Source organism: Amphiprion ocellaris, chromosome 21, assembly GCF_022539595.1.
Source record: "Amphiprion ocellaris isolate individual 3 ecotype Okinawa chromosome 21, ASM2253959v1, whole genome shotgun sequence".
In the NCBI taxonomy this organism is placed as follows: domain Eukaryota; kingdom Metazoa; phylum Chordata; class Actinopteri; family Pomacentridae; genus Amphiprion; species Amphiprion ocellaris.
The window spans coordinates 29,236,955-29,263,592 of NC_072786.1; the positions used below are offsets into that span (position 1 = coordinate 29,236,955).

The window sequence follows — 26,638 nt, forward strand, 5'->3', positions numbered from 1 at the left end:
CACTGTTTATAAATAACTAAACTTGAAATAAAAATGTGAAATAAGTTTAAATGTACATTTATCATGTTAAAACCCAAAGAGCTCTGAATTTATAATGTGTTTAAATCCTTAAAACTCCTCTAAATAGTAAGAAATGAATTCTCATTCAGTTCAAGTTTAACTAGAACACGAATGTGTGGGCGTGGTCTCGAGAGCCTGGCTCCACCTCCGATCTCGACTGCGCAGACTCCGGCTCCGAATGACGCCACCGATGCAAGATGGCGGCATTGTTTGATGTGTGTTTGTACCGGTGTTCCAGTTTAACTGGTGATCAGGTTAACTGGCGATAGTTTCCGTCTCCAGATGTTTCGTCCGCAGATTCGTCACGATCAGACCTGGATTTACGTGAAATAAAGATACCAGATAAAGAAGACCTCGCCGAAAAACGTCGGCATCACTACTTAATAAAGTCTATATCCATGTAAATATCATCTACAGACAGTAAAAAGAAATGTGCGGGCCAAAATAAAAAACACGTATTTTTCAAGTACGGTGAGAGGATTCGAACCCTCGTAATCCAATGATAAAATTACAAGACCACCGTTTTAGTCATTGTACTACCAATCAGCTCGACAAACATTCCGCTTCATCCACATAGATCACTGTCATCCTGTCAGGTGTTTAACACCTGGTGATTGTTCAGGAAACACGTCCATGTCAACCGGGGATAGTCACAACTTAACACAGGCTGCCTGGTTAAGAACGAGTCACAAAACTATTTATTGTCTCACCAAGAAAACCCACAACATAGAAGCACGTCCACTGCTGTGTTGTGTGTTAGTTTGTGAGTTCAGTGGAACAGATCCAGAGCAGAACTTCGAGCTTAACTCGGGTTTGTTCTCAGAAACACTCAGACCCTCAGCAGCCTCCCATCAGAACAACACGCAGCACAACATTAGCTTGATTTGCTAAAATGCATCGGAACAAACTGAGACCACGTTGTTTAAACTAGTCACTCAGAAAACAATAAAAACTCGTTCAGTCATCCACGTCCTAACCGTCATTTCAGAGCACTTTAACCGCTGACAATATTTTTAAAAAATAAATAAATAAAAAAAAGGGAAGGGAAGTAAAGGGATTCGATCTTGCTCAAAACAAACAATGGTTTATTCGCTCTACACAGTGAGCCATAAGCAGGAGGTATTGAGGTACACGACAGTCACATTTGAACGTTACAGCTACAGCTATTCCTGTTGGACACTGAAGATATTGTGCTGCCATATTTGTATATTTAGCCTACATGTACTCAAAGGTGGATTAGGAGCATGTCATTAAGTCAAATACTGTCAAACACCACAATTCACTCTAGTCTTCCTCTGCGACATCTTTAAAAGTATCTTCTGCCATTTCTAAACCAGCCAGGATGTTTGGGAAGACACAAATCACACAAATATATTGTTTGTTTTGACCAGGTTGGATTCCTTCCTTTAAAAAAATATATTGTCAGCGGTTAACGTGCTTTGGTTAGGACGTAGATGACTGAACGAGTTTTTATTGTTTTCTGAGTGACTATAGTTTAAACAACGGTGGTCTCAGTTTGTTCCGATGTATTTTAGCAAATCAAGCTAATGTGCTGCGTGTTGTTCTGATGGGAGGCTGCTGAGGGTCTGAGTGTTTCTGAGAACAAACCCGAGTTAAACCTGAAGCTCTGCTCTGGATCTGTTCCACTGAACTCACAAACTAACACACAACACAGCAGTGGACGTGCTTTCATGTTGTGGGTTTTCTTGGTGAGACAATAAATAGTTTTGTGACTCGTTCTTAACCAGGAAGCCTGTGTTAAGTTGTGACTATCCCCAGTTGACATGGACGTGTTTCCTGAACAATCACCAGGTGTTAAACACCTGACAGGATGACAGTGATCTAATTGGATGAAGCGGAAAGTTTGTCGAGCTGATCAGTAGCACAATGAGTAAAGCGGTGGTCTCGTAATTTTATCGCTGGATTACGAGGGTTCGACTCCTCTCACCGTACTTGAAAAATACGTGTTTTTTATTTTGGCCCGCACATTTCTTTTTACTGTCTGTAGATGATATTTACATGGATACAGACTTTATTAAGCAGTGATGCCGACGTTTTTCGGCGAGGTCTTCTTTATCTGGTATCTTTATTTCACGTAAATCCAGGTCTGATCGTGACGAATCTGCGGACGAAACATCTGGAGACGGAAACTATCGCCAGTTAACCTGATCACCAGTTAAACTGGAACACCAGGAGGAAGAGGCAACGTCGCGCCGTTTGGAGTCAGAAAAAATGAAAATGGAAACACAGAGGACGTTTCTCAATACGAAGTAGTGATTCGGAACTATGGAAAAACTGTCCTCTCATCCAGACGGGTTCTTCAACACGCCAAAACTGCTCTAAAAATCGGTGAGTGTCTGTTTACCTGAGATAACATCCAGAATGTTCCATCAAAACTCAGCTTTTATTCACTGCAGGAGGGTCGGTGTTGTTGTTGTTGTTGTTACTTTATGTTTATCTTCATCGTCCTGTTGAGGCTTTCCAAGCTAATGCTAACTGGGTCAGGAGAATGCTAGTAGCATGCTAGCAACCTAAGCTAACGCTAGCTAATAGTCCATGGGCCAGACCAGATGTTGGAACCACCTCTGGTGACCAAACCTAAGTGGTGCTAAAATGTACATCAGGATGTGAGAGCCTTTCCACACTGGCAGCTTTATCACTTATTAGTGAAACGGATACATTCACCATAACCACTGTATGGCACAATTCATTTAAATCTCACTGTATGCAAAGATCACATGTAATATAAGTCAATAATCAAATAAAACAGTTTGAGAGAGGGTAATGTTTTTAATGATAAAACATCAGACCCATATGAATGCATTGTGTCTTGCTTTTGTCATTTTGTGTCTCGTTTTTGTCCATTTGTGTCTCGTTTTTGTCATTTTGTTTCTTGCTTTGTTATTTTGTCTCGTTTTTGTCGTTTTGTGTCTTGTTTTTGTCACAGACAATCGTGTTACCGTAGCAGCGCTATCTTTCTCAGTCTCAAGTTTGTTATAGTGTTGTTCTGTGCTGTAAAGTTATTATACAGATGATAATGTGTAGCATGTGGCGTTTCTTATTTTTTCGTAGTGAGGAAAAATCCTATCAGATTCCGTCCTGTCGTGTTGTTAGGACTTTTAGCTCAGACTCTTTCATTGTGTCCATTAAACGAGTGATAACATTTATTAAGCTGTGAGTCTGCAACGGCTGTCATATCAAAATGAAAACTGGAGACATATAGCTAGTTAAAAAAACCAAAAAGAATTGGTCACCTCGAGTGGTACCAATATTGGGAATTTTGGGTCCAGGCCCATGGACTGTAAATGGCATAGCGAGCTAGCTAAGTTAGCTGCTGATCCCACATTTATAAACAACACTAGTTTGACTGTTTATTCTGCTTTCTGGCACTGCTTTTAAATTTAAACTGGTACTGCGCTTGGTCTGGTTGCTTCTATTCACCTGTCAGTGTGGGGTTTTTTTAGCTATTGATTGTTAATATTGATTAAGAGCCACATTTTTGTTATACTTGGGTGTTTATTGGCGTTAAAGTTAATTCACACATTAATTCTGGTTTTAGAGGAGCTGCAGTATAAATGAACACTGACAGAAATCATTTTACAGATGCTGGTTGTTTCTAATTCTGTGTGATTCTTGGTGGAAAAATATTTTGTAGCCATTTAGCTTCATTGCTAAGTCAAGGACTTACTGTATTACAGTAAGACAAGGCGATTGTTTAAGCCCACTTTTATTTGCACTAAGTATTGAACCCTTAGCGGAATATATTAGACAAAATCTAAAAATTAAGGGAATTAGAGATGAAGGTGGTATGGAATCAAAAATCTCACTATTTGCGGATGATATTCTCATGTACGTAAGCAATCCAGAAACTACTCTCCCTACTGTGAATACCGTTCTGAAAGAATATGGGGAAATATCAGGGTATTTGAATAATGAAACAAAGTCAGTCGCTACTGTTATTTCAGGAGAATGCTCGGTAAAAGTAAAAAATGAAATGAAATTCAAATGGACAGAAGAAGGGTTTCGATATTTGGGCATTATGATCACTAAGAACCTATCACGTTTACAAAAGGCCAACTACGATAAAATAATGAATGAGATAAGTAATGATTTAACAAGATGGGGTTTACTTCCTTTGACATTAATGGGACGAATTGAGGTAATAAGAATGAACGTCTTACCTAGACTTTTATTTTTGTTTCAATCGCTTCCCATCCTGCTCCCAAACGTTTTGTTTACAAAGATAGATAAAATTATTTCAAAATTTATCTGGAAAAATCAAAAGCCTAGAATACGATACAAGTTACTACAGAGTTCTAAAGAAAAAGGTGGATTAAACCTACCAGATATTAAAAAATACTATTGGGCAGCACAATTAAGAGTCCTAAAGATATGAATTGATAATGAACAGGAGACTGGATGGAGGGAGATGGAACAATACTCTTGTCCCAAGATTTTACTGGAATCATTGCCATTTGTGACAAAGAAAATATTTAAAGATTTAAAAATTAAAAATGAATGGGTTAAAGGAACATTAAAGGTTTGGTCTACTGTAAAAAGAAAATTAAGAATGTCAAATTCAATTTGTAGAGCCACCAAAATAGATAAAAATCCAGATTTTAAACCATCAATGGAAGGAGGATTTACTAAATGGAAAGAAAAAGGTTTGAAATATCTTGGACAACTTTTTGAGGGGGAACATATGAAATCTTTCGAACAAGTAAAAAGAGAATTCAGTCTATCTGCACAAGATTTTTATAGATTTCTACAAATTAGAAACTATCTGTATAAACATGAAGATTGGAATTATTTGTGTAAAAAAACAAATTATCTGGAAGAATTACTAATGAAAAATATAAGGAATACAAAACATATTTCAAACATTTATAAAGCTTTACAAGCAGAATCTGAAGATAATAATATAGATATTAAAGAAAAGTGGGAAAGACAAAACGATATTAGTATAACACAGGAACAATGGGAAGAATCATTTACAATGGGTCATACGATATTGAGCAGTGCTATATGGCGAGAGTTCGAATGGAAAACTAAAATGCAATATTTTATTGTTCCAACAGATAAATCAAAATATCATGGAAACTCTGATAAATGTTGGAGAGGATGTGATCAAAGGGGAAATTACGCACATATATTCTGGCACTGCCCCATAATACAAGATTACTGGGAAAAGGTTCAAAGTAAAATTGAAAATATTTGTGATGAAAAATTATTATTAGATCTAAAACTATGTATGTTGGGTATTAAACCTCAACTGACAACAAAAAATATCAAAATTATATTAATATTATGTACAATAGCAAAGAAAATGATAACCACCTCATGGCTTAAACCACAACCCCCTTGTCCAGATCAGTGGTGGGAAAGAGTAATAAATGTGATGGAAATGGAAAGAGTGACGGCAAGACTAAGGTTTCAAACAAAAAAATTTGAATCTATATGGGCACCGGTCATAAGACAAAATACATGTTGAAGTAGAACCTACCTAAAAACGTTTGTTTCACCTATCCTAATGAAATGTATTCATTTATTCAAGTATATATTTGTATGTTTTCCCTAAATACTAGTATGTTGTTGTTTTTTTTTTTTGCTTTTTTTTGGGTTTTTTTTTTTTGCTTTGTTTTGTTTTTAATATATATATATAATTTTCATTTTTGGTATTTAAGCTGAAAACAACATCATTAGAAGTATAAAGTTTAAACATTATTTAGGGCACAAACGGGTGAAAAGAAAAAAAAAAGAGGTAAAAAGAATAGAGAAATATATATAAAATAAAGTTGCCAAAATGTGAAGGTACATGTGGATGGACATGTGCGCATATGGGTGGGTGCGCACCTGAAGATCCACATGTATTTCTATACATGTCTGCAAATATATATAATTAGAAAAGGGTGAAGATGGGTATGTATATGTCGGTACGCCTATGTATGTGTTCGTGTGAGTATATATATATGTATGTGTGTGTGTGTAGAAGGGCGCAGGGGTTGAGATGCATGTGAATATATAAATATGTCAATACATGTAAGAACTGTAACTGCATATTACTTATATAGATATGTAAATGTACAGCACTTGAGAATATATTTCTGTAGGTGTACGGAAATATACATGGTTAATAAGATGTGTTTTAAAAAAAAGGGAAGAAGAAAAAAAAAGAAAAGGAAATGGCAACATAACGAAAATCAACAATAAATATATATAAACCAGAGGGTCAGGTTGGAGTGACGGTTAATTCCTCTTAGAGTAATTATAATCTTTATTAATAAAACACATTTCAAAATCCATGTTCCAAAGTGCTTCACAATCAGCAAAATAAACAGACAATTGGATTCAACTGAAACAAGCTTGTTTGGCAGTAAATATCACAACCATGCTCACTAAAAGATTAAATACAATAAACCTACGTCAGCTCAGAAGCTTCTCTAAGACGTGATAGTTTCATCATAATTCCATGTCTTAAATAATTGAGAAAATTAATCATTTAGCAACTCTTCCACTCAATTACAGTCAAATGTGGAACAGATAACTCTCGGCTGATTAGCATTAAAACATGTTTAACAATCTGAAATGTAGTCACATTAAACTGGCAGACTGTGTCCCTTTTTTGTCAGTTAATTAGATTTTAAACTGATCCTGCTTATGAGTATTTAGCTCACCCAAATTTGTCTTAATAGGAGTTTAAATGGTGAAAATTCCCTGAAATTAAACACTAAAAAGAAAATCCATTTGCACCTCTAATAAAACAGATTTTTTTTCAATAAAGGTGCATATTAAATGGTAATTAATTGGTTATCTAGTGTATTGTAATATATACAATAAGGTGTAATAGATATCTGAACAGTTTAAGACAAAGACATCTTCAAGTTTCAAGTTCTTATCCCTTTGATGCACAACATGGGTCAAAAGTGACCCATATTCCATTCAATATTCCATTGAATATGGGGCTGGTGGTCATTTTATACCCTTTGGTAACGTATGAGGTCACAACATCTAGTCTCTGTTAGAAAACTTGGTAAAAATGGGATACAGGATACCCTTCGACTCTGTAGGGCCCATCCATCACTATCTGGACGGGGGACCCCTGCATAAACATTAGCTCAGCCTCTTCAACATAAACATTCCCAGAACCAAAACAGAAAAGCATATATTTCATGTCAGAGACAACCGGTTTACGTAGGGAAAAAAGAAATGTAAGTTTTCCCACAAATTGCTGGTCAGCTACTAGAACAGACAAAACAGATTCCATTCTACTAACTTATCAGCTAATACATGTCTCAGATCAGATACTACAACAGCAAAGTTATAAAAGTTATATATTTTCTATTTATGCATATTATATTTAATTTGTCTATATATACAAATGTTATAAACAAGTACTGATATCTTTAAATGAGAGGTTGAGAGAAAAACAATTCAAATTCTTCTAATTATTATTGTTATAGTATTTATACTGCAATAGTCCAAAATTATGTGAAAATGCATGTACGTAGTTTCAGTGAAATAACATAACCTCTGTCTCATTGCCTCTAGAAACAGGAAACACACTGCAACTCACTGACAGTAAAATAATACATCTCTCTGATGCACTTTGCCCATGACAACAGAAACATACAGAAACAAAAAGAAGCCTGGCAGACTTTATCCTCTCAGCAGCTGTGTGGTTAACTAGCGGCTAGAACTGATGACAGGTGTGTGTGCAGAGTCAGACACACACACACAGAATGCTCACTTCATCAGTCATCTTGCAAAAATACACCGTACATAAACGAATCCCGCTGCAGAACCTCCTCTCCATCAGGACCATCAGTTGTTGATGTCCTCCCTCGGGTCTCCGGTTTCTAGACTAGCGGCGCTAGCGCAGAGCTACAGGGAACATCTGGACCCCTCAGAGCAGTGGGGGACGTCTACGTAGATCACGTGACCGACCGACGGTAGATCTGAATTATTTTTAGTTTTGTTTTATTTATTATTTTGGTCCTCAGAGACTTTTACACACACACACACACACACACACACACACACACACACACACACACACACACACACACACACACACACACACACACACACACACACACACACACACACACACTTACAAATAAAAACAAAATTAAATAGAATTTAAAAAAAGCAACTTTGACAACAGGGCACTTTGGGCATCAAGGAGCAAAGGGGCAGGTGCTTCGGCCCCCTCCGGGTTTTTTTTCAATTTGGGAGCTTGTAAAAGGCAAATTTGGGGAAATTAATTTATTTTTATTGATTGAAATCCTGGAATTTATTTTCTATACAACTTACAATATCAAATATTTGTTAGATCCACTCCCTGTGTCTTTTTTTAAATGTTGTACTAGATTTTTTGGTTCTTTGTAGAAATACTTGATAACGTAAATGCAGTTTCATGTAGAAGGACCCAAAATATCTCTTCCTCTCACTCTTACTCACTCATGCGATATAAGATGATGCAGATAGGTTAAAAATTGATTCATATTATCTTTTTCAAAACATGCAGCTCATTTTGTTTTTTTTTCTCTTGCAGTTGTATAAAGCAGCCATTTCTTCAAGCAGGAGGTTGACCCTTCAAAGTGTTATGCAGTACCTGGATAAAGAGGTATGTATAGTGTGAATTTGTCAATGTGAACTTCCATAAGAACTGTAGTATTGCATGAGCTCACTTTTGTCTAACTTTGTGTAGGACACAAATCAGAACAGGAGGACAGCTGCCCTTCTTGGTTTTCCACGTTTCTTCTCGGAGCATAAGAAACGTGGAAGACCAATGTCAGGATGTGTGATGTAAGAAAATTAACATGTTTATATTAATCATTGACTAGATTTACTGGTATTCATTTTAAACAAAAGTAAACATTTCTTTTTTCCACAACATTGCAGTTGTACATTTAGTACATCATTCAAAACTAACTGGCAATTCAAACATTGTCTGATTGTATGAACATTTAAAACTGGTAGGCAGTTTTAAAAAGAGACTGTGTGATATGATGATGATATAGACTGCTGAACTGACAAGTTAATCCCAATAAATGCATAGCCGAGTATGGGGTGTATTTTAATGCAACCACAATTTTTTACCACTTTCGGTTCTTATTAGGTCACCTGAGGCAAAGTCAAGGACCTAAATTAATTACAAATTCCAAAGATCTCAGGCTGTCCAGAACCCTATCCAGATATGGTAGAATCCAATACACTTTGTGGATGGAAGGGTCCAGGCCCCAGGGTTTCACATTTGGCAAAGTTTATCTCCCTTATCTATAGTAATCGTAACCTTGATGCCCTAGAAATTAAGATCTTGATAAAAAAAAATTAAACACTATTTTTATTGAAATTTTAACATTATACAAACATTCAGACAATATGGTGTCAAAAGGCAAAACAGAAAGACAAGTAAACTAGAATGAATACATTTGGAAAAAAAAATAAAAATAGTACAACAGACACAACGCTCAAAATTCAGCAGTTCATCCCACGGCACCTTGTGGTTCAAGATATTCCAACAGCTGTTTCCATACATTTTCAGACTCCTCCGTTCTACCTCTGATCATGTGAGTGAGTTTCTCCAATACAGTACAGTATGCCATCTCCTTCACCCATACGCTTATCGGAGGAATGTCCATTTTCTTCCTAGATAAAGATATCGTCCTCCTGGCCGGCAGGAGTCCAAAATCAGAGTCGATTGTTTTAAAGTTTTCTGGATATATACCTAAAGTACACAGTTTGGCTTGGAGATTTTTGGACATTCCCAAGCACAGTGAATCAGAGTTCCTTTTTCTTCTGAGCACTTAATGCAGGTATCTAGAACGTCAGGGGACCAACGGTTCAATTTCACTGGTGTGATACAGGTTCTCATTAACCATTTGTTTTGTAATAAGTTCATTCTGGTATTAATAGTTTGTTTCTGGGCTTTGATACATGCTGCCTCCCATTCAGAGGCAATCAGATATACAATTCTTGCATATCTGATTGCCATGCTTCCAGCCTATCACTGGCAGACTCTTTATCATGACACTTCAAGGCCTCGTAAAACAAAGAAACCTGCTTCTGTCCTTTTAAATAATGACATTTTCAATATGATAGTGGTGGTTCAGTCATTACATTTTTATATTTTGATCATGTGAGTGAGTTTCTCCAGTAGCTGTAAATATTTGAAGAAATGTTTTTTGGAATATCGTGCACCTGGCGCAATTGTTCAAATGTAAGGAGGCTGCCCTTAGAGAATATTATCAACACACATCTTCTATTTTCTGCACACCTTTATTTTTCCAGATTTTAAAGCCACCATCTGCCCTTCATGCACTGAATTGTATATTACCCCATATCGGGGCAAAGCGGGAAGTAGATGAAGTGTCTCCAATATGCTTGTGCACTTTATACCAATTATCAATGGAGTTTTTCAGGTTCTTTGGGTCAGCCGAATTAAAGCAGAATATTGCTCTAGGGTTGTCCTCTATCCCCGATATTATTCATCGAGGATAGAGGACAATACGGTGGCCGAGAGGTGCCAACGAAATTTACATAATGCAAAACACTTTTACAAAGCTTGAGACAAATTTACATTTAGGAAAACATTTTTACATATCATAAAACAAAATTACAAGTTCTGTAACAAATTTACATTTTAGAAAAACAATTTCACAAGATGCAAAACACTTTTACAACCTCCAAGACAAATTTACAAGCGACAAAACACTTTTACAAATCCAAAAACAAATTTACAACTTAAATTTAACCGGAAAGGGAATGTCCCAACTCCGGGATTGAACCGGAAGTGACAACGAGGAGCGGCTAATGCACTCTGTCGGTCTGATCTGCGCCATTTAAACACTCTAAAGACCGACCACACAAAAAACAAAACCGCGTCAATCAGTTCATATGTTCCCCACAAAACGGGCAAAACATCACCCGCTCGCTGTCCATCTTGGTTCACCATCAATAACAACCAAAAGTTGCATTTCTGTTTTTAGTACTATTTCTGTTGCTGTTTCTCATATTTCTACTAATGTGTTGCGCCATAGGTTTTTGTAAAACACAATTCATTGTATAAATTCTATTAGATGTAAATAACTTGGGAAACAAAGAACCCCCACAAATTTAATTTGAAGTATTGGTTTCTGATTTAACCCGGCTTCAAATCTAATGTTAGATTCAGTGTTAAATCCACAAACAGAGAGACTTTTGGTGACTTTTCAGAGCGTATTTTAACATAAACTCAGAGTTTTGATGACTTTTCTGTTTGTATTTTAACATAAACTCAGACTTTTGATAGGGCTGGGCGATAAATCGATTTTATTGATTAATTCGAGTTTGTACTTAATGTCGATTTGTTTTTATGAAAATCGGTTTTCTCGTCAACATCCGCCACCAGCGCCTGCCTGCTGGGCTCCTGTAGTTCAGAGTGCGCCCACTGCGGGCTGCAGCTCATTTGCATTAAGTAGACTGGACTCCGGCGTGACGAGATTAGGTAGGGGGCAAAAAAAAAAATCGGGTGAATCGTGATTTTTTTGTGAAAAAATCAGAGATTTTTTTTTAAGGCCATATCGCCCAGCCCTAACTTTTGATGACTTTTCTGTTTGTATTTTAACATAAACTCAGGCTTTTGGTGACTTTTCAGAGCATATTTTAACATAAACTCAGACTTTTATTGACTTTTCAGAGCATATTTTAACATAAACTCAGACTTTTATTGACTTTTCAGAGCGTATTTTAACATAAACTCAGACTTTTATTGACTTTTCAGAGCGGATTTTAACATAAACTCAGACTTTTATTGGCTTTTCAGAGCGTATTTTAACATTCGGAGCTCTAACTCAGACTTTCCTCTCTTCTCCAGCATTAAAACTTTGTCTGCAGAGAGAAAAAAACGACTCCGTTTTTTGCCAGACTGGAGGATGTTGGAGGGAGTCTGTTAATCTCTCTGGACCTGACATTTGAAAACCTCCACCTCTCCTCACCCTCCCAGCCCACTGATGTGAGGAAATCCAGCTCTGAACAGACTGAACTTCGAAATCCCTCCTGGAAGCTTCACCCTGAACAGACAACTGCAATGCCGTGGTAACGGGCAGATTACAGGTAACAGGTGTAAACTGTTAGTAACACTCAGAGTTACGTGATGCTGCTCCGTTTATATAGTGAGGCAGAAAATAAGGACGGGAAGCCGCCACATTTAACAGATCAGAGTTTCCACAGACCAACAGTTCACTCTATATATGCACTCTGAGAGGAAATTTATCGCTTATTTCTGTCAACCAAACTGGGTCAACATCATAATGTAGCATCAATTTCACATCACGTGGAATTTACACTGGAATTTATAAAGAAGCTGAGCGAAAACTGAATTCAAGTTGAGCTAACTTAACCTTCCTGTTGTCTTCATTTACAGGCACCAAAAAATATTGTTACCTTGTCTGAAAAAAAATCAACAAAAAAAATCCCCAAATTTCTGAAAATTTTGCAAAACCTTCAGGAAGAAAATTGCAATAACTCCTTAAAAGTCTCCTTTAAAAGTTTTATTTTCAAAAAATTTCCTAAATTTGGCAAGAAAATTCTTGTAAATATTTTCAAAACATGAGTAAACATCTCCCAAAAACATCCTAAAAATATCCAGTTATTTTATATTATTTTATATATATTTTATATATTTTATATTTATACTATATATATATATATATATATATATATATATATATATATATATATATATATATATGTATATATATCAATAAAACTTGTAATATTTTCTTGAAGAGCATTCATAAAATAATCTGCGAAATTTGCTGGATTTTAGTTGATTTTGTTGTGAATGTTCTTCAACATTTTAACATTTCTTTTAACTGTAAACTGTCTGAAAATGACAAAAAAAAGATGAAACTTGGTGCAGAATTACTCAAAAATTTCTCCTAATGAGATAAAACGTTTCCAGATTGACTCGAAATTATATGAAATTACTCAAAATTTGTCCAAAAAGATTGAAAATGTATGCAATAAGTTGATACAAAACATAAAGTTGAGGTAACTTAACTAAAATGAACATAATTTCACCAACATTACTCAAAATTTGACAAAAGTTCAACTAAAACAAGTGAAAACTGAACTGAACTCAACTTTATTTATAAAGCGCTTTAAACAGCAGCCGCTGAAACAAAGTGCTGTACAATAAACAATAAATTAAAACATTAAAACAATAAATAAAACATAAATAAAACATACACATATTAAGACAGCAGCACAATAAAACAGAAGCAGAGTCTCATGCTGTGTTAAAAGCCAGTGAATAAAAATAAGTTTTAAGTTTTGTTTTAAAAACCGCCAGTGATGGAGCCTCTCTGATGTGCATGGGGAGATTATTCCACAATCTGGGAGCAGCAACAGAGAAGGCTCTATCTCCTCTGAGCTTCCGCCTTGACCTCGGAACCTCCAGAAGCAGCTGAACAGCTGATCTGAGGGTTCGTGAGGGGGCATGAGGATGGAGCAGCTCAGAGAGATAGGGAGGGGCCAGACCATTTAAGGCTTTAAAAACAAATAAAAGAACCTTAAAATCAACCCTAAAGCGCACGGGGAGCCAATGGAGGGAAGCTAAAACAGGTGTAATGTGCTCATATTTTCGAGTGGTGATTAAGAGACGGGCAGCAGCATTTTGAGCCAACTGGAGACGCGCTAGGGCAGACTGGCTAGCTCCAAGGTATAGTGCATTACAATAGTCCAACCTGGTTGTGATAAAAGCATGGATCACCATTTCAAAGTGCTCTGGTGTTAGAAAGGGCTTTACCTTGGCTAACTGTCGCAGGTGAAAGAAGCTAGCCTTCACCACGGCACTGATTTGATGGTCAAGTTTAAAATCAGAGTCCATTTTAAAACCCAGGTTGGAAACCACTGGCTTAACATAGTGAGCCAGGGGGCCCAAGTCAACAGGGGGAGACTCACAAGGGCCACTGGGACCGAACACCATTACCTTAGTTTTCTTTTCGTTAAAACATAAAAAATTTAAAGCCATCCAGGCTTTAATGTCGTCAAGGCAGGACAGGAGCGGTGTGACCGATTGAGAGTCTTTCTTTTTCAACGGCACATAAATTTGTGTGTCATCCGCATAAAAATGGAAGGCGATGCCATGCTTCCTAAAGATGGATCCCATAGGAAGTAGGTATAAGGAAAAAAGAAGAGGCCCTAAAATTGAACCCTGCGGGACCCCAAAAGACAACGGAGCAGGGGGGGATTCAAAGATGTCGAGGCTCACACTCATAGTTCTGCCAGTTAAGTAGGACCTAAACCACTGCAGTGCACTACCACTAATGCCCACCAAGTGCTGCAAACGAGATATTAAAATGTTGTGGTCCACTGTGTCAAATGCAGCAGTTAAATCCAGAAGAACAAGAACCACATAATCCCCAGAGTCGTTTGCCAGGAGAACATCATTAAAAACCCGTAACAGTGCTGACTCCGTGCTATGCAGAGTCTTAAAACCAGACTGAAAAACCTCCAGTACATTGTGCTCATCTAAAAAGGACTTCAGCTGGGCATGAACGACTTTCTCTAAAATTTTGGAAAGAAAGGGCAGCTTGGAGATTGGTCTGAAGTTAGATAAAACCGTGGTGTCAAGGCCAAGTTTCTTAAGCAGTGGTTGGACTACAGCGTGTTTAAAACTGGTGGGTACCACGCCAGTGGACAGACAGCTATTCTAAAACTGTCTGAAAATGACTCAAAATGTTGCTCCAAAAAGATTAACTTTGAGAATTGAAATAAAGTCTGAATCTGAAAGGAACCCTAACCCTAAAATGGATTAAATGTTTACAGATAGATGCAAATAATTTATTTTTTTCTAATTTATGCCAGTTTGAACACTGCATATATGCAAGTATTGTTGCTCTATATTAATTCTACATTACAGGTTTTCTACATTTCTGCACACTTGATCTTTTCTCTAACATCTTTAACACATTTAGTGCTTCTTCAGTGAAAAGTTTTAATGTCTGATCTTCTTGTTAAATCAGTTTTCGACATGTTTAACTTCTAGAATTGAAAAGAGCCTAAAGACAGAAGAAACTTTCCTCAAAATGATTTAATGGTTAAAGATAGATGGATATAATATTTTTTTTGTCTAATTTATGCCAGTTTGCTCAGTCTGTATTAGTTCTAGATTACAGGTTTTCTACATTTTTGCACACTGAATCTTCTCTCTAACGTCTTTAACACATTTTAGTTCTTCTGTGAACAGTTTTTATGCCTGATCTTCTTGTTAGATCAGTTTTAGACACGTTTAACTTCTAGAATTTAAAAAAAAAAGTGTCTAAAGATAAAACCAACTGTCCTGAAACTTGTAAAATGAATAAACAGAGTGATGGACTGCAGTTTGTTTTATATTCTGTTCTGCTGAATTTCAGTTGAATCCTGATTTCTGTGCATCATGAAGAGAAACAGTTTTAGAGCTTTAACAGTTTTTCTAACCCCGTTTTTTCAGTTTTTTGTCTAAATGTTTTTTCTGATGATATAAAATGTGTTTATTGTGTTAAATGTGTGTTTTAGTTTCAGTGTTCTGGAGACTGAGATCTATTCTCTAACATTTAGCGTCAGACCTTCCTGCAGAAACCCTCAGAGCCCAGAGGATTCTTACCGATGCTCAGGAGATGGATGAGGAGAGGAAACGTTGTCCATCCTCCAGACGGATCTGAAGACCCGACCGGCCTCTGGGGCGGCGTTTGGTGAAGTTATCTCTGGAGGCTGCTGGAGGATAAATGTGGAGATCTGCAGATAGAAGCCAAGAAGATGAACGGAGCTGGACAGGAAGAAGATCTACGTCTGCTCCCAGCGGTGGATCTGAAGTTAACCAAACTGGTTCTGACTCTGACTGGAATAACTGTGAGGTTAGGTGTTTATGCACGGTTTGTTTTCCTCCTGATTCATCTAACTTTTTCAAGAGATTTCTCAGTTGTCTCTCCTCCTTCATGTTGTTCTGTTTCCACAAAGGTGCAGGATTTTAGATCTTTCACTGTCTTTATGCATCTTATAGTTGAGATTTGGTGTCTCTGTGTGGCCATTTAGTGTCTATTTTGTTGGTCCCGTCTGTTTTTGGAGTTATTGTTTGTAGTTACTGGTAGTTTTTACATGTATGAATGTTCAATTTGCATCTATTTATTGTTGATGTTCGTCTCTTTTAGGTCATTTTGTGTCTCTTTGCTGTGCTGTTGCATCATATCGTTGTTCTTTTGTGTCACTTTGCTGTAGTTTTACAGAGAAATTCTATGTTTTTGTTTTTTTCTATGATTTCTGTCATTCTAACTGCACAGAAGTGTCAGGCCTGCAGCAGCAGCAGGCTCTGTGTAGGACTTTTTTCCCTCCCTTCTGTTTTCCTTATTAGGTGTATTAGGTGTGTGCATGAAGGCTGTGGCGGCAGGTGATGGCACTCTGCAATCAGCAGACCGGGAGACGGACGCAGGGCCAGGAGACGGGCACAGGACCGGGAGATAGACCCGGTCCTGCGTCCGTCTCCAGGTTCTGCTTTCGTCCCCAGGTTCTGCTCCCGTCTCCATTTTCTGCTCCCGTCTCCATTTTCTGCTCCCGTCTCCAGGTTCTGCACCCGTTGTGCTCCTTCCTCCAGGTTGTGCTCCTGTGTCCAGGTTCTGCTCCCGTCTCCAGGTTCTACTCCCAGGTTGCTCCCAACTCGAGGTTCTGTTCCCTTCTCCAGCTTCTGCTCCCGTCTCCATTTTCTCTCTACCTGTCCCCCAGGACAGGTGTCTGTCTCTCTCTCCTCATGTCCCCCAAGACAAGTCTCTCTCTCTTCCTGTCCCCCAGGAAAGGTATCTGTCTCTCTCTCCACCTGTTCCCCATGACAGATGTCTGTCTCTCTCATCTTGTCCCTCAGGACAGGTGTCTGTCTCTCTCTCTCTTTCCTCCTGTGTGTTCCAGCCCCAGCCCGAGTGTTCATTTGTTTGCATCTATTGCACTACAGCTAATGTATAACAGCTCAATTTTTGGTGATGTATATTAGCTAATGTATTATACCTATCGTGGGGCGGCTGTGGCTCAGGTGGTAGAGCGGGTCTTCCAATGATCGAAAGGTCGGCGTTTCGATTCCCTCTCTGTCCTAGTCATGTGCTGTTGTGTCCTTGGGCAAGACACTTTACCCACCTGGCCTCCAGTGCTGCTACTCACACTGGAGGAATGCGTTCTGAATGCTGGTGGTGGTCGGAGGGGCCGTAGGTGCAGATTGTCAGCCACGCTTCCGTCAGTCTGCCCCAGGGCAGCTGTGGCTACAAATGTAGTTTACCACCGCTGAGTGAGAATGTGTGAGTGAATGAATAATGGATTCATTGTGAAGCGCTTTGAGTGCCTTGAAAAGCGCTATATAAATCTTATCCATGATCATTAGTATGATTGTACCACAAGTATTGTATAACAGCTAATGTATTAAAGTAACGTATGAGAGCTAATGCCTATCATTTATTGGACTACAGCTATTAGATGTAATGTGTTACAGCTAATGACTGCCCAGGTGTTTCAGCCTGAGTGTTCCCCAGGACAGGTGTCTCTCTCTCTCATCCTGTCCCCCATGACAGGTGTCTCTGTCCTCCTGTCCCCCAGGACAGGTGTCTGTCTGTCTGTCTCTCTCTCTCCCTTCCTGTCCCCCAGGACAGGTGTCTGTCTGTCTCTCTCCTCTTGTCCCCCAGGACAGGTGTCTGTCTCTCTCCCTTCCTGTCCCCCAGGACAGGTGTCTGTCTCTCTCTCTCCCTTCCTGTCCCCCAGGAAAGGTGTCTGTCTGTCTGTCTCTCTCATCCTGTCCCCCATGACAGGTGTCTGTCTCTCTTGCACTCCTCCTGTCCCCCAGGACAAGTGTCTGTCTCTCTCTCTCCTCCTGTCCCCCAGGACAGGTGTCGGTGTCTCTCTCCTCCTGTCCCCCAGGACAGGTGTCTGTCTCTCTTGCGCTCCTCCTGTCCCCCAGGATAAGTGTCTGTCTCTCTCTCCTCCTGTCCCCCAGGACAGATGTCTGTCTCTCTCTCTCATTCTGTCTCACTCTCCTCTTGTCCCCCAGGACAGGTGTCTCTCTCTCTCCTCTGGATCTGCTTGACAGGTGTCCCTCTGTCATCCTGTCCCCCAGGACAGGTGTCTCTCTCTCTCATCCTGTCCCCCAGGACAGGTGTCTGTCTCTCTCCCTTCCTGTCCCCCAGGAGAGGTGTCTGTCTGTCTCTTTTGTCTATTTCAGTTTTACAATATTGACCTGAGTCAAGCTCAAGTAAACCACGCAAACCAAGCAAGAAAAGTTGTACAAACCAACAGGATAATTAAAAGTTTGGTTTATTGCTGTGTTCATTTTATCTTACAGCTCAAAGTCGGGCCAATGGACGGCATTTGCAGAGACTATGCGCCTGGGAAGAGCTTCAGGTTTCAGATCAGAGGTGACCCGGGTGCAAAAGTCAGCCTGGTGGCTGTGGACAACGCTGTGTATCTTCTCAACAAGGACAGACTCACACAGAGGAAGGTGCGTGAATTTCTATGAGGGGGTTTGGGTTGATAAGTTGTCCTCAAGAACTTATCATCATGAGGACAACTTCTATCATCGATAGAAGGGTTTAAAATAGAATTGACTTTACTCATAAAACAATCTCCACATTTTTCTCAGATTCTCCATTTTCCACATTGTGCCACATTTTGTTGCCATAGAACCAAATAGCAACAACAAGAACTAATGCCTTCTTTGTGAATATGCACAATACTTCTAAAAGTCAGTTTTTAATTGACATGATTTAATACACACTGGAATGCAGTGGGTTTAATAAGTCTAACCCGAACAGGCATCATTTTAAAATATAAAGTCATGTCACCTCATTCTTGATTAACCTTCTGCTCAGATTTGGGACGTGGTGGAGCATGGAGACATTGGCTGCACCCGTGGGGGAGGCTGAGATGCTAAGGGGGTGTTTTCAGATGCAGGACTGATGCAGGACTGATGCAGGACTGATGCAGGACTGCTTTAGGACTGCTTTACTCCTCCAGTACTGGGTTCAAAACTACAACCAGACAAAGTATGTATGAGCATGGAACAGCTGTCTGTTCTGTTTGGAGAATTTCAGCCGTTTCTCACTCGAGCAACTTCCCGAGTTGACACCATCGTACATGCTGTTAACGTGTTTACATGTGAAGGCAGATACCTACTTGTTTTAGATTCTCCAGTCAGGCTACTGAGCAAAACACAGAGTAGTTCACAGGAATCATCATGTACTGTAATACTGGTGATTTTAATGATTTTAATTCTTCTTCTTCTTATTGTTTTTTTTTCCTCCGTATTTTAATCATGTTTTAACTGTGTAATTTCATAACTGTGTTTTGTATTTGCTGCTGCCTATCTTGGCCAGGACTCCCTTGAAAAAGAGGTTCTTAATATCAACAGGATCTCTCCTGGTTAAGTAAAGGTTAAATAAAATCAAAATGGAAAAAAAAAAATAATGATTTAATTGTTTTCTTGACTGGTGCTCCTATACATAGCAACACCAGTAAAGAAACACACAAAAAAAACTATAGTGAACATTGAAAAACATCATAAACTAGCTTTCATTAGGAAGTAGCTGTCAACACTTTGAATCCAGTTTTCCCCTTGTAGCAGCTCAAGGCCGTGTTTGCACTGTGTGTTTGCTGAAAGTGAGGCGATCCTGGAGTCGCTTTGGGTGGAGAATAATATACAAACCAACTAATCTCTTAATATGTCGGTTTGTGCCTAATACTGAATATTGTTTTATGTGTGTTAAATATAGGTGATATTCACTTCTGAAAAGTCTGGTACGAAGCTGATACTTCATTTATAGTGTAGGGTTACAACCTATATTCACAAGAGATTTACATTAAAAGCGACCAATGATTGAAAGAGCAAAACCCATATCTCGTGTCAAAAAGGAACTCATCTTAACCTAAATATGTGTTTTCTTGGACTGTTGCTTGCTTTTATAGCAATTTTTGAGCCACTACAACATATCTTCCTTGTGCGCGTTGGGCTTAGGGGTTAGGAACACATTGAGAATCAAGAATCTTTATTGTCATTGTGTTTCCCCACAGCGAAATTACAATTGGTGACTCCCAGCTATATATAAAAAAAAATAGAAAAAGGCACACTATGTACAAATAAATTTAAAAAAAAAATACTTAAAAGATATAAATATGTAAACAGTCTTAGTGCACATGAGCAGTAGGATGGGTGATAAAGTGCAGTCCAGTGCAAGACTCAGTTCTTTATTCCACATAGTGTATCTGTTGTATGTGTAGGGGGGAAATGGATTGGACAGCTCTTGGATAAAAACTGAAACAGTATGGGTACCACAGAATGATAAAACTGTTCTAAAAAGCTGTGATGAATCTGTTTATAATTGTGCATCTTGTCCATTGAATCCTAAATATCATTCCAAGGTAACACTGGTTGTCCAACTCTTTTTTTAAGTCACCATTTGCTGTTGCTCATCTGTTAGACAAAAGCACAACCAGTGCAATGAAACAATGAAACCTTGTGTAAGGGTTTTTGTTTAGTTTTTCCTGTTTTTCCTCTCATCTCCGCAGCCGTGCAGTGTCCAGGCAGTACCAGAAGGAGACGCTCTGCTGAACTGTTGAAGCGTAAAGCTCAGCTGGGTGAGTGTCCCCTCATCATGATTTGTTTAGCCAAGAACAAGCGGGATGAGCACTTCTCCCACCTGACGGGTGATTTGCACTAACTGAGATTAGTCGGTATATAATTTCTGCACATCTTTCAGTGCTTTCTACCTTTAGGCTGACTTGTTGTGTATAGTGATCTCATAATATAATAATAATAATAATAATTCATTGGATTAATTGACAAGCTTCAGGGGAGAAGAACCCACAGCAAGCTGACATGGAAATGTTATGAGACCGTTGTGTTAGAAAGCAGTTGCTGTTTTACACACTAGTGCTTAATATTTATTTGCATTTGGTCTGGAAGAGTCTTTTCCATGTCTAGAAACAAACATTTGTCTTTTTTTCTGCTAAATTTGTAATTTTCTTCACCCACTCTTCACCAACTTTGTCTGGCATTTCAGTCCTTTATTAAATGTGCTCTTAAATACAAAAGAAGCTAAACAGCTGAACGAAACTGGCAGATTTGATAATGATTCTATTGAGGTTCTGCACTAGCAGTTACAAGTGCAATGTATAATGACATTGGACTTTTATCAACTGTTGATTTAGAAAAAGAAAAAAAGAGTTTTTCCACATGCATTTCACAAACAATCTTCTTCTCTGTTCGCAGTTGCCTGCTAATCTTGATTTGGAAGTAGAGGCTCGAGGAAATGGACAAGGAATACTAGAGGTATTATCACGATACATAAGAATGGACTTGTAGAATGTTGTAGAATGACATGAATGGAGTATGGGGTTACTAACCAAGACTGACCTCATTCGAGTCTCACTTTCATGGCGTGCTGAAACCGCAACAATCCATTCTAAATGTATTTCAGAAATATCACAAAGACCTTGCCGCTAAGGGCTTTGTTTATGAGTACAATACTTATACGCTACTGTCTGCTTTTCCTCTTATGTTTGTTTGTTGTTTGTTTTCTTTCCAGTACAGGGAAAGACGACCACGGGTTGTGACCTATTACAATCAGCTGCATGAGGTGGAAGAGAAAATGCCCTGCAAGCACTTTGATCTCAACGTCACTTTTGAAGGATCCAGCGGTAGATCAAATTCTCACACTATATCACATATTTTACACGACGTCCTTCAGACGGGTGACAAATTAAAGCAAATGCACTTTAACAAAAAAAAAACAAAGCATTTAGACTGCTGACCTGAGTAAATTTAGTAAATTGAATTTATAAAACACTCGCGTACAATCTCTTAAAATACATACGTTTTGCATACATCACAATGCAAGGACTGTGTGTGCTCATCTTCAGGGACTTTTTGTTCGTATTATTTTTGTTAAGATCAAATGAATACATTATTGTTAAGATCAAAATAACACATTGGAGCATAATTACATCAAATACACTATTACATACGCTCTAGCCCACCATATAATATATACAGCTGTACATTAATTAATGCTTTGCTGCTGTCCCGGACCAGAAAAGCCTCCAGCAGATGTAGAAAAGTCAGACAAGATCAAGTAGTTGTTGTTGTTATACGTGTACACGACTGTGCAAAATGTTAGATCGGCAGCAATATCGACTACCTTATTACAAATTGCAGGGCACAGTTTCACAGCTTTGGGTAGTTCAAAATATCTTGTGCCAGTTCCTCTGTGGACTGACACTCTGTACATTATCTGATAGGTACTTTATTCATTCCCTTAGGGAGATTCAAGGTATGCATGAGCTCACGTGTTACATAGAAGATAGAGGGCCACTGTGCGAATGAGCATGCAACAGACATCCCAAATCTGCCTAAAATGCTGGTATTTACAGAGGTGAGCTTAAAAAACTGTTAATATTTACAATAAAGTGCAAATTGGTGTTATTTGCAATAAAAATAGAGCATGATAAGAGTTCATAATACAATAAATATAGTATTTGAAGTACAAACAATGTCAGAGCTCTGTGGAAGAACATCTGTTGGTCTGCAGATGCAGGTACATCTGTTAGTCTGCTGCTGCAGGTAGTTCTTCATGGATTCTTGGTGTGCCTCAGTAAAGACTGATTCCTCTGGTTTTTCTTTCAGACTCATTTTAAAATGCTGCTGCTCACATGCTCAAAGACTTTAATCTGATCAGTGACTGATTGTACGTTATGCCTTTACATGAACAATGTGACAGCAGCTGATTATAGTCGTATAGTCATCGTGCCCTTTGTCAGTGCTGTTCTTTTTCTCATTCACAGCAGGGCTCTAGGACCCAGAGACGTCAGGATGGTGGTTCTTGATATCGGTCTACCAACTGGATTCACCCCAGAAAACTCTGACCTGGAGATGGTAATCACCTTCTAGTGCTAGTGCAGAAAAATCTGAAAGCTTGTGTCAATGGTGTATTTAAGTGTCTTTAAAATGAATGTAGTATTTTAAATAAAAGTTTGTAAAAAGTTTACTACATCATGATAATGACCTTCTAATGGATGAGACATGAATGATCGCATGTTTAGGACGGCGGCGTTGCTAACTAGCTAACAGCTGACTCTGTTTATGTGTGTGTCCAGCTGTCCAATTCAGTGCATCGTTACATCAGTAACTTCCAGATTGTAGACAACCTGAGTGACAGAGGCTCCCTGATCATTCACCTGTTCAAAGTAACATCACTGTATTTATAATTATTATTCTATGTCATATCATTTTATGTTATTCATATGCTTTTCTTTTTTTCCAAGAAGCAGGTTTCTCAATGCTCAGTAAATAAGTCTTTATGACCACAGTCAACAATCTGAGGCAGTTTTAGGCTATTACACAAAACCGGCTTATTGGTACCAAAGCCACGGTTCAGAACTCAGACTTGCTAAATCAGTGTTGGTGTAGTGCAGTGTAGGGCTGCAGCCAGAGTACTGACGATAGTTAGCAAGAGAGATCATATTTCTCCTATGCTGGTTTCTCTTCATTGGCTTCCTGTGAAATGTAGAATAGAATTCAAAATCCTTCTTCTGACATATAAAGCTCTTAACAACCACTCTCCATCATATCTTAAAGACCTGATAGTACCATATTATCCTAGCAGAACTCTTCGCTCTCAGACTGCAGGCTTACTTGGAGAAGCGACCCGTAACTTCTCTCTAAAAGTAGAATGGGAGGCAGAGCCTTCAGTTATCAGCTCCTCTCTTGTGGAACCAGCTCCCAGTTTGGGTTCCGGAGGCGGACACCCTCTCTAATTTTAAGACCAGGCTTAAAACCTTCCTTTTTGACAAATCTTATAGTTAGGACTGACTGGGGGACCCTGAGGGGGTCAGCTGGAGTCTTCCTCTTGGACGTCCCTTAGTTCTGCCCCTAGTTCTGCTGCTACAGGCCTAGGCTGCTGGAGGACCTCTCTGGATGCACTGAGCCCTTCTCTATCTACCATTATATTTAATATACAGTATATATACCATTATTGCATTACACTCACTCTGTTTCTCCCTGTGTCCTTTCTCCGAGTGTCCCTGATCCCAGAGCTGGATGCTTCAGATCTGTGGTGGTTCTCCCACCAACTGGCCTAATCTCCATCTGTGGGATGCTGCTGCTGCTGACCTTCCTCCAGCCCACTGCTTCCAGCTGCCCATTTCCATCAATCTACTCTGCATCATCCTCACTATACTTGATTTGCTCGTCTACATATTTTTGAATTTACCACCAGCTATATATGTAGCATATTTAATGCCAGAGCCATACACCGTAGCAGTAAACTATAATCAGTTTCCAGCCCAGAGGGATATATGCGCAGATTTTTTTTAAAATACCATGTAGAAGACTATATACAGGAAGATGAGGTATCAGTTCTTGCACGTAGATATACAACAGTCCTTTATTACTCCCCAGGTTAGGGGAAATTTCCAGTGTTAGAGCAGCAAAAATCTTTCAGAGCAGCACTAACTACAGTTTGCTACAGTAAAGATAATAATTATAATAACAATAATATATACAAGAATGAAAAATGAATAAATACAGTATTACTACACTATAAGTGACATCAGCATAAAGTGGCTTGTGGAATACATGTAATTGTAAAAGTGCAGAAAATGCCAGCCGTGCAAGGAGTTGTGGAGATTTTCTCAAAACAGGTGAGTCCTGTGAATATGACCAAAATATGAGATAAAACTACCAGAAACATGTACAAAACGACCAAAATATGATTGCTTGATAATGTATCAGTGTTGTTATTGATTATTGATCGGTTGCAGGGACAGAGATTTGTGTCTTGAGTCTCTGCTGTCATCTAATCTCTCTCATGTAAGATCGTGTCACAGGAGGGGGCGCTACTGACCTCTTGTGGACACAGGCGGTAACGACACGACATTATTACTAACTGTATAGCTGGCGACATTACAGGTGAGCAGCACTTCCTGTTCATCTTCAACGTAAAAGCATCTTTCTTTGTTGTACATTTTATGTCAAACGTATTACTAAGCGATTTTGGTCGATTCAGAAGGATCTCCGGTGTAAACCAAGTCGTATTTGACGACAGCCAGCCTCTCCACTTGCTCCGATTACTTTTGTTGTAGTCTGAGTCACGTCCAAACAGGAAATGAATCCACAACGTAGCTAATGACAATCTATAGCTGCGTCTGTGATGGCAGCGTTAGCGAGCTAGCAGCTAATCAGAAGCTAGCGACAAGCTAACTCCAGCGCTACCAGCAGCGTCTCTTTAAAAGGTGCTGATCACGATATCGGGCTGAAACATTAGACCTGGGACAGGAAACGGAGCTAGAGCTCTGTGTCTTGGAGAGAATTGATTTTAGAGCTACGTGTGTTACTTTCGCTAGCTCGGCTAACACTTCCGGTCACGAATGCATTTGTACATTACCTATAACGTGTTCATTTTTGAACGTATAGTGACAACAAACACAATTTGAGGGAGTCGACAAGCTAGTGGTCTTTAAAGACATTTTGGTTCATACTGCAGATTCTTCTGAGTCTCACAAAACCACGTTTTAGCCTAAGAGCATTACGATAGTTTTACGTTGAAACAGGAAGTGCTGCTCATCTGTACTGTGGCCAGCTTTGCCTCAAATAATAATAGTGTCGTTACCGCCTGTGTCCGCCAGAGGGGCAGTAGCGCCCCCTGCTCTGATAAGGATAAGGATAAACTTTATTGATCCCACAGTGGGTAAAGTTCACCGAGCTGCTTCACTGAGGAGAGTCTTTTAGTTTTCAGATAATATGATGGTGAAGAAAATGTGTTACTGCAGTAAAGATTCCACTGAATTATTATTTGATCCACGATCGAGAGCACTCGGTTCTTCTCCAGTTTGTTGCTGCGGTCCGGTGAACAGGTGAGCTCCAGGTGAACAGGTGATGTCAGCAGCAGGTCAGTCTGTGATTGGAGCAGTAAAACTCATCTACATGAAATTAAATGTTATGTTAATGTAGATGCACTCGTGTGACATAAAGTGGACTAGGTTTAGAGCCAGGATTTTAAACTTTTGTATCTCTGTGTTCCCCCCGCTGACCTGAGCAGGTGGTACGTTCCACTCAGACACACCTGACGGGGTCAGACCACCAACACACAAGCCCCGCCGCTGCAGTTTATTTAACCTTAAAGTAGTTTTATCGATCTTTTCATGGTTTCTTCATCTTTGAATGAATATTTTTGGCACTAAATGTGAACTTTTTGAACGGACTCTGCTCGTCAGATGGAGGAACGTCAGGGAGTTTGTTGGAAGATTCAGGTGAGAGGAAACAGAAGTAGGATGTTAGACAGGACTGATCTGCTGTCCTATCTTCATCAGACACTGATGCTGTGGCTGAACGTCAGGTCAGATCAGATCAGCAGCACCTGATGTGCATCAAGGAACATCATGTTTCTTGATGCACATCAGGCTCCAGGTGGTTAAAATATACTTGACTTGTTCATTTAAAGTGTTTTCCTCAAAACTCGACCAGCTTCATTAGAGTAAATCGTCATGATGTCGTGGTCAGATAATACCAAAGAGGAGGTTTGTGCTTTCTCTG

The 26,638-nt window shown here is 39.0% G+C and overlaps 1 long non-coding RNA gene across 5 annotated transcripts; it reads left to right on the forward strand.

Annotated features, from left to right (window-relative positions):
- Positions 1–1,940: 1,940 nt before the first annotated feature.
- On the forward strand, positions 1,941–26,632 carry LOC118470654 (uncharacterized). 5 transcript variants are annotated; one of them, XR_008600290.1, is made up of 10 exons: positions 1,943–2,409; positions 8,615–8,686; positions 11,918–12,156; positions 15,646–18,553; positions 18,924–19,097; positions 20,617–20,685; positions 21,320–21,379; positions 21,636–21,747; positions 22,142–22,481; positions 22,891–26,632. It is a non-coding gene; the product is annotated as an uncharacterized LOC118470654 (long non-coding RNA). The 5 variants fall into 5 exon arrangements; XR_008600292.1 differs by lacking the exon at positions 22,142–22,481 and having other exon boundaries at positions 22,894–26,632; XR_008600288.1 differs by lacking the exon at positions 22,142–22,481 and having other exon boundaries at positions 1,944–2,409.
- The last annotated feature ends 6 nt before the right edge of the window (positions 26,633–26,638 follow it).